Raw genomic sequence first — 7,295 nt, 5'->3', positions numbered from 1 at the left:
GGAATTGATTTCATAGGTGAAATCAACAATAAATAAAATAATGGACATAGTCGGATTCTCATTGCTACTAATTATTTTACTAAATGGGTAGAGGCAATGCCAACCAGATGCTCCACCAACACAATTGTTAATGATTTTCCAATGAATAATATCTTGACCAGATTTGAAGTTCTCAAAAAGATTATTGTTGATAATGGCATGTGTTTTAGATCAGAAGAGTTTTCAACATTCTACAGTAAATATGGCATTCAAGTTTCTTACTCCTCTCCTTATCATCCTCAAGGGAATGGCCAAATTGAACCCAGTAATAAAAGTAACTTAATATTATCAAAAGGATGTTGGGTAACAACAAGAAAGATTGGGATTCCAAGCTACATCTTGTAGTATGGGTTGACAAGATCACAAAGAATAACGCCATTGGATTTTAACCATTTGAGCTTGTATATGGGAAATAAGCTAGGCTTCCTAAAAATAACTTGTTACTAGTCTACCAATTTATTAAGAAAGAAGAGATTGAGGATATAGATTTCATGGATCAAAGACTAAGTGCATTAGTAGAGATAGATGAAAATAGGAGAGTAGCATTAGAGCATAACATTGAGAGACAAAAGAAAGTTAAGCATCTTCATGATAAAAAATCATTGAATAGAACCTTTAGTGTTAGTGATTGAGTTTTAAAATGGAATGTTAAGGATGAAGACAAAGGAAAGCATGGAAATTTGATGCCCTAGAGAAAGCAAGAGAACATTCATTCTTTTTATAGGATATTGATGGTAATATACAAGAATTTCTCATTCATGCTCAATATCTTAAACACTTTTTCTTTTAAAATTGCTATGTCATTAGGTATGATATTAGAAGAGGATTGACTTTGTTAAAACTCTTTGTTTCCTTTATTTTTTTTGTTGATTGATTGCAAAGATAGTTGGATTCTCATCATATTTAGATGAATACACATCCCCAAAAAGAGCCACTGGTGAATTTTAAAAAAAATTCTTCCTCCTTTAAGCAAATCATTCCCTTTTTTTTGTTTTGAATGGACATAGTTCTGATTTCATGATTTTGGGAATGAAATAAATGGGCTCCTTCAATTTCACAATTTTGCTACACAATAAAAGTCCAAATTTTGATTTCATTTACCAACTTCAATTTTGTGATGTCACATCTAACCTAATTTTTGTGCCCACTTTGACCATTTTGCATCATGAGATTATTTGACATGTCAATTTCACGATTTTGGTGGAGGATGAATTCTCTAAACTAGTAATTGCGAAGATCAGTATTCCAAAGAAATTTATTATGGGACTTGTTGAGCTATCATTTTGCACGATGCTTAATGGTAGGAATCCTTTTGAACTCCTCTCTTGAAAAGTCAATCTTGGGGATCAACTCCAAGGTTTCGGGTGATCTTGCGACCTATTGGAATCCACTCAGTTGAAGATAAATGTGGTTGTTCACGAGGAGGCCTTTGCTGGTTCTGAAAAGTTTGGATAAGATGTAAAATTTATTTGTTGCTTCAAAAGAATAAAACCCACAAAAAGAAACAATTTTTTTTTATTTTTTGTTTTATGATGAATGCAATCTAAAAATGTAACTATATGAATTCCTAGTTTAACCAAGGGGTTAGTAAAGCAAATAAAAAAGATAGGGTGACAAGAAGTTTAAGAAAATAACATGAAAGTAAAATCTTAACGGACATAAGCTACAAAAACAATGCGTCTACAAGTTAAGACTTCAAAGAAATTAGTGGGTAACCAATGAAAGTAGGAGCAACACTTCCTTAATTCCACTAATGCTATCATTGATTGGAATTTTAGCAATCATAAGATGTTTCACTTCTCATCAAATTGCAAGGCTGTAGAAAGCGTGCTCATGTCAGACAAAAAGCTATGAAAGAACAAAATGGGTGATCTCTTCTCTAACTAAATATGTCAATAGAATTTGTAGAACATAGCAAACACCAGAATGAAAAGATCGCACAACCAAAAATAATGGAATAAACTTTTGGCTCAATTACATTCCATGAACATACATTCACAAAACATAACACATTTAGGCAAGAATCACTACACTCCAAATGCGATCACCAAAAGTAGATATTATTGAAAAATAATGGCGACCCTAATTACATATTAAAATTCCCTATTTATAAGAAATCATCTCCTCAATTTGTGTTGAGAGTGAGAGATATCTTCTTGCAATCATATGCTTCTAAATTAATAAAACAAACTAATTACATACAAACTAACTCTCTAATTGGTGCTAAGTAGGACTCTATCCATTTTATATCATTAATTGGATGCATAAGCCTTTACATGTCATAAAACAAATAAATCATGAGAAAATAAGAAGAAGAGAGCCTTCAATTAATGTACAATTGTCCAGAAGTGTCAAAAATAGAAGCTTCATCTTTACTAGGTGTCTATCAAAGTTAAATTGCTGTCAAAATGTGTTTCTGATGCATGGAAAGTTCTAATTTTTGAACTGGAAATTAACTGTCAGCACACCTTTGACTTCTTCAAAATCTTCCAAAAAAATGTTGCAAAAAGTGCACCAGTGCAGCAACACACCTCAGAGACCAAGAAATGCAAAATTTTACCAAGTGTCAAAATTGAAATTATGGTATCTAGGTTTTGTCCCCCTTTATCCCAGAGCTATGTCTAGATATTTGCCCTTGAATTTCTCTATGATCTTAGTGACCTGAGCTCTATCTAGAAAATCTAAGGCTTCATATTTATCTTTTACTTTCTACTTGTAGTTATCCACTTCTATATGGGTTTCTACAAAATCCCTAAGTTTCCCATCAAGCTCCAATAGTGCCTCTTCTATCCGAAATGCCTTCCTAATATCATCACCATTGACAAATTCTTCAAAATTCCTTCAAAATCTCTCAACTACTACCTCTACTAGAATTAGTTTCTCTAGTGCATCATCCTCAAAAATGTCTAAACATGCATTACTATAATGTTTCTCAACTTCCAAAATTCACTCTTGGGCTTTGTCCTTGAGCTTGTGGATCTCCACATGTAATATTTCCATCACTTTAATTACCATCCATAATTTTCTCTATCTAGTCATCTAGTTTATCCAAGTCTTTAACTGTATATGCATCCATGAGCATCTGATACCTCTTCCCTCTAATTGCTTATAATACGTACAAGTCTTTTCCCCAGGTATGCACTTCATCCATTAAACCAAAATCTTGATTCAAAATTGCTCCCAACTTGTCTGCATTATCCTTCATGACGTGTAATAATTTCAAATTCCCTTGGATAATCAAAATGTCTTTTTCTTCAAAATTTTCCCGTCATTGTTGATAGGCATTCTAAAATGGGTCTAACTGAACTACTCCCCTATCCCTTCTCTGAATTGCTGCATTTTGAATTTCTTCAGGGTTAGCAGGATCCAAGAGGCCAACAACTTTGCTCAAATATCCCTTAAGGATTTCATTTTGTTGCCAAAATGTTATCAACTCCACTCCATCCTGTTCCAAGCTTCTAAAAACTTCCTTCATCCCTGTTATTACCATTAGCTTTGCAATTTCCAAGGTTGGCTTCCCAAGCATGACCTCCTAGATCTGATAATCCCCAAGAGTCAAATCTTCAACATTGATTTTGGAGGAGGGATAGCCATGTGAGCAAAAAGGTCCTGATTCTGATCACTCATGACAAAGGCTAGTGTTCATGCATCCTTTGGAGGTGAATTAGGTTTCCTTAGAACTTCTATCAATTCCATTCTATCCTCCACTTCACTAGTGAACGGTTGCTTCTTGTTTCTTATTACTTCTTTTCTAAGCCATCTTGAAATATGTTGCATTGAGGATTTTCCTTTAGAGGATGAAGGAGTTTGTTCTACAATGTCTTTCCCCTTATCACTCCTTTCTGGAGTCTTTACCTTCTTAAGGGATCCACACATGGAGTCTCTATTTCTGTGGAGCCCACAGTCTCACCTCTATGTCCTAAGAAGTTTGTTGTGGTTGTTAACCTTCCTACCCTTCTTCTAAAACTTTCTTAGTGGATACTTGTGGTGGCTCTTTTTGATGTTTCATTTGGACCTGTTTAATTTCTATACTTAGAGGAAGAGGGGTAGTTGATCCCTTATCTACACAAAATGTGACCCACAATTGGGATTCTAGAACCACTTCAGGTCCTTGTGATTCAGGGGGCATCTTAGTCCAATCCTCCTATTGAGGTTGATTGGTGGGTGTGTCTCTGATCTTTTCCCCAACCAACTCAGTACCCATGGGCATAAAGTCAAAATATGACATCTTTGTTGCATTTCATCCTCTAATGTAGTGGTCTACATAGGTTCATCAGGGATAGATGGCAATCTGATCATGGACCTTCTCCTCCATTCCTCCTCTGTGGCTCTAGCCAGCTGAGTTCTTCTATTCAAAGGGAGATTTTCCTCTTCCTCCTCATCGTCCTCTACTCTTTCTTCCTCTAGGATAGGCTTGGGGACTAAGGGGAAAGAAATCACTTTCTTGATCACCCTTTGTCTTCTCTTCACCAAAATCTTAATTTTTCTTCTTTTTAGCACTGAGGGGGAGGCTTGTTTTGCCTGTCAAGGTGGGGAAACCTCTTTTATTTCTACTTTGTCTCCTCTGTGTCCCTATTCAGTGGGTGGAAATAGGGGATTCTATGGGGCATGTTTAGTCTCTACATTCTTCAATCCCTATATATTTTCCTCTCATTGTTGTGGAGGTGCCAAAATTTCTCCCTCTTCAAGTTTGGCTTGTTGAGGAGAATTCCTCTTCCTTTTCCCCTTGCCTTTACCCTTTTGAGCTTGATAGTAACCAAAATTCCTATTGAGTTGGTGCACCATCTCTAGCCTTACTAGTGACTAAGCTTTAAATGTAAGGATGGTGAGTTTTTTCCCTCTACCTTTGGTTGGACGAGCTTGTACATGAAAGATCACTATCTCCAGAATTGGATCAAGTATGAAGGGTTTCTTAATCTAATCTTACATCAATTTGATGATGTGCCTTGCCCTATGATTAATGTTCAAGTTTTCTTCTCTATTAATCTCGACATTCATAATAGGCCGTTCATCAATTTTATCTCTGTTGAACAAAGGATCAAGCAACTCCTCTGAGTCTTGTTGCACAATCTTTAATGGAACCTTTATTTTCAAAGCTTTTTCTACCAAGTACAAAGTCATCCTACTATAATCCCAAATACAGACATTGTAGTCATTTGTTGCATTCATCCAATGATCCTCAATATCTTCTTCATGTTGGAATGCTTTGCCCACTAAGTATTGCACTCTTCCAATATTACCAAAATATGACCGAGGAGAATTATACTCTTCCAAGGGATATTGATCCCATTCACACTCAAAAGATGGAATGTCTTGTCTTCGATCAACTTGAAAAGGTCCTATAGTCATAGGCCATGTCCAACATATCTTATGTTGCTTTCAAACTCTATCATATGTAGACAAGAGTTGTCAGGATATCTCCAGGAGTATGAGTCTATCACTGGGATATCTATGGAGCTTCTTAGGGTTAATAGTGGTACCTGCTACCCTAAAATATGTAAATATATGGAACTAGATGTAATAAGCTTCAACTAATGATATTTGTGTAGCTGCCTCTTCTGATATTCTCTTCATGTAATCTCCTTCTATAAACTGAATTATAGAAAAGATGAAAGCATCATTCACAATTATGTATTATTTTCTTTGCTCTAAAAGCTTCTTCTTTACTAGTTGAGGGTATACAATATATGACCATGCATTTTCATCCTGCATGTTGCCCCTTTTATAAAGCCTTGGATAATCTATGGCTCTTGTGGCTAGCAAGTACACCAAGTATGATGTCATGTAGAATTTTCTATTGTTCATTGCTGCCACCAACTACTCACACAAATTTTGGCTGAGAGTAGAAGCCCAATCCAATGGCATATATGATTTCTTTATTGTTTCAATGAAGTGCACCATGAAAAGTTTTAGGTGTTCAGTTGTCGGTAAACCCATTACTCTACTCAAGAGTATGATTGAGTATCCAATGTCCTCCTTCATGTAACCTTTAGTCATGTCCACTTTGTTGATTTTCTTTCCTAGAGGAGTCTTCTCTATGAGGTACAATGATTGAATGATCTCAGAAGCCTCTTCAATATGTTCTTAGTACCACCTCTCTGCTAGCTCATAGGTTAGCCTAATGAATTGATCTACCCTTGGGAGATGGAATACTTTCTTGATGTTATTGGGTCAGAGATCTAGAACAATCTCTCCCATTATGATCTTTACAACCCTCTCCTTAAGGACAAATGTTTTGCAAGTGTCATAATAAGTTTTGAAGACTGCATTGATACCAAGTGTGATGCTGCATTAACAAGCCCTAACCAGATAAGTGCAGAGATCATTTGGGATCTCTTAGTGGGTTTGTTTCATATCTTCAAGAATTCTCCCAAATCTATATGTCTAGAATCTGTATCTCTAATCTCCAATTGTTACCTTGAAATCTTGATTTTGTTAAAACACCCTGGAACTTAAATAATATTGGTTTCGGTGCCATTTTCTCACCAAGGGAAGATGAGGAAGATGTCATTGTATCTACACAAAAGGTATGTCCATTAGTACAAAATTGAAAGATATTAGATTAACAATGCCCTAAATCTGACTCACAAAAAACCCAAAAATGAGTTCGCTCTGAAAACATGGAAAAAACCTAGTTTACCTATAATTTAAGTAAGAAAAAATTAAAAATGTGCCACACCAGGCGCACTAGTCAAGTGCACCTGATGTGCAACCTATTTTGTGCAAAGGATAAAACAATTTTAGGTTGCATCAACGCACCTGGTTAGGTGTGTTGATGTGCACCTAAATTATTTATGCTCTTTTTTTGTTTCTTAAGTTTTTCGCAACGGTAGTTGGGTGCGCATCAATACACCTGGGCAAGTACGCTGATGCACACCCAACATAGGGTGTTTTTTTATCTTTTTAATTTTTTTAAGTTTCTTTTGCTTTGCAAAGGAAGTCAGGTGTGCATCAGTGCACCTAGGTAGGTGCACTGATGCGCACCCAACTTAGGTTGTTTTTTTACTTTGTGTTAATGTGTGCAAGAAAGAAGGAGTGGACCTTGTTAGGTGTGACATTGTGGTGAACAAAGCTTGGAGGATGCAAAAAATACCAAGTGAGGAGCTTTATAGGGGGGGTCGAGATTATATAGACCCTAGCTCCTTGGGCGTTGTGGAGCTCCAAAACAAAAAACTTTTCCTCTTTATCATTTGGTGCATCAGTGCACCTAGTTAGGTGCACTGGTGTGCCTTTTGTTTGTTTGTTTTTTTAAGGCT

Source organism: Cupressus sempervirens, chromosome 6, assembly GCF_028749045.1.
Source record: "Cupressus sempervirens isolate cs-2001-9-10 chromosome 6, ASM2874904v1, whole genome shotgun sequence".
In the NCBI taxonomy this organism is placed as follows: Eukaryota; Viridiplantae; Streptophyta; class Pinopsida; order Cupressales; family Cupressaceae; genus Cupressus; species Cupressus sempervirens.
Note: the sequence above shows the minus strand (reverse complement) of the source record.